The sequence below is a fragment of the Hylobates moloch genome, unplaced genomic scaffold, assembly GCF_009828535.3.
Source record: "Hylobates moloch isolate HMO894 unplaced genomic scaffold, HMol_V3 SCAFFOLD_13, whole genome shotgun sequence".
Taxonomy (NCBI): Eukaryota; Metazoa; Chordata; class Mammalia; order Primates; family Hylobatidae; genus Hylobates; species Hylobates moloch.
In genome coordinates, this window is record NW_026652288.1 from 11,549,760 (window position 1) to 11,551,628 (window position 1,869).

The 1,869-nt window shown below is 44.5% G+C and overlaps 1 pseudogene; it reads left to right on the plus strand.

The window, feature by feature from the left end:
- Positions 1 to 350: 350 nt before the first annotated feature.
- On the plus strand, positions 351 to 1,490 carry LOC116480161 (hsc70-interacting protein-like; annotated as a pseudogene).
- The last annotated feature ends 379 nt before the right edge of the window (positions 1,491 to 1,869 follow it).

Below are 1,869 nucleotides of genomic sequence, written 5' to 3' on the forward strand. Positions count from 1 at the left end.
TAGTTCCCATAATTCCCACATGTCATGGGAGGGACCCAGTGGGAGGTAATTGAGGCAGTTACTCCTGTGCTGCTGTTCTCATGACAGTGAGTGAGTTCTCATGAGATCTGATGGTTTCATAAGGGGCTTTTTGCCCCCTTTGCTCATTCTTCTCCTTGCTGCTACCATGTGAAGAAGAACATGTTTGCTTCCCCTTCCACTATGATTGTAAGTTTCTTGAGGCCTCCCAACCTTGCTGTACTGTGAGTCAATTAAAACTCTTTCCTCCCCTTCTGCGCGGTCACGCCGAGCCAGTGTCTGGGCCTGGAACTGGGCCACAGCCCCCCAGCTTCACCCACCACCTCCCTACCATGGACCCCTGCAAAGTGAACGAGCTTCAGGCCTTTGTGAACATGTATGTGTAAGCAGGATCTGAGTGTTCTGCACACCGAGGAAATGTGCTTCCTGAGGGAGTGGGTGGAGAGCATGGGGGTAAAGTACCACCTGCTACTCAGAAAGCTAAATCAGAAGAAAATGCCAAGGAAGAAAAACCTGATAGCAAGAAGGTGGAGGAAGACTTAAAGGCAGACGAACCATCAAGTGAAGAAAGTGATCTAGAAATTGATAAAGAAGGTGTGATTGAACCAGACACTGATGTCCTTCAAGAAATGGGAGGTGAAAATGCAGAGATAACGGAGGAGATGATGGATCAGGCAAATGATAAGAAAGTGGCTGCTATTGAAGCCTTAAATGATGGTGAACTCCAGAAGCCATTGACTTATTCACAGATGCCATCAAGCTGAATCCTCGCTTGGCCATTTTGTATGCCAAGAGGGCTAGTGTCTTCGTCAAATTACAGAAGCCAAATGCTGCCATCCGAGACTGTGACAGAGCCATTGAAATAAATCCTGATTCAGCTCAGCCTCACAAGTGGCGAGGGAAAGCACACAGACTTCTAGGCCACTGGGAAGAAGCAGCCCATGATCTTGCCCTTGCAAACTGGATTATGATGAAGATGCTACTAGTGCAATGCTGAAAGAAGTTCAACCTAGGGCACAGAAAATTGCAGAACATCGGAGAAAGTATGAGCAAAAACGTGAAGAGCGAGAGATCAAAGAAAGAATAGAATGACTTAAGAAGGCTCAAGAAGAGCATGAGAGAGCCCAGCGGGAGGAAGAAGCCAGATGACAGGAGCTCAGTATGGCTCTTTTCCAGGTGGCTTTCCTGGGGGAATGCCTGGTAATTTTCCCAGAGGAATGCCTGGAATGGGAGGGGGCATGCCTGGAATGGCCGGAATGCCTGGACTCAATGAAATTCTTAGTGATCCAGAGGTTCTTGCAGCCATGCAGGATCCAGAAGTTATGGTGACCTTCCAGGATTTGGCTCAGAACCCAGCAAATATGTCAAAATACCAGAGCAACCCAAAGGTTATGAATCTCATCAGTAAATTGTCAGCCAAGTTTGGAGGTCAAGCGTAATGCCTTTCTGATAAATAAAAGCCCTTGCTGAAGGAAAAGCAACCTAGGTCACCTTATGGATATCGCAATAATACAAACCAATGTACCTCTGACATGTACATCAAGAGAGCTGGGGTGCTTTGAAGATAATCCCCACCCCTCTCCCCCAAATGCAGCTGAAGCATTTTACAGTGGTTTGCTATTAGGGTATTCATTCAGATAATGTTTTCCTACTAGGAATTACAAACTTTATACACTTTTTAAATCTTCAAAATATTTAAAACAAATTTAAAGGGTCTGTTAATTCTTATATTTTTCTTTACTAATCATTTTGGATTTTTTTTCTTTGAATTATTGGGCAGGGAACATACTTATGTATGGAAGATTATTTCTCTAATTTAAGTGAAATAAAAGTCATTAGTGCGAGGCAAAC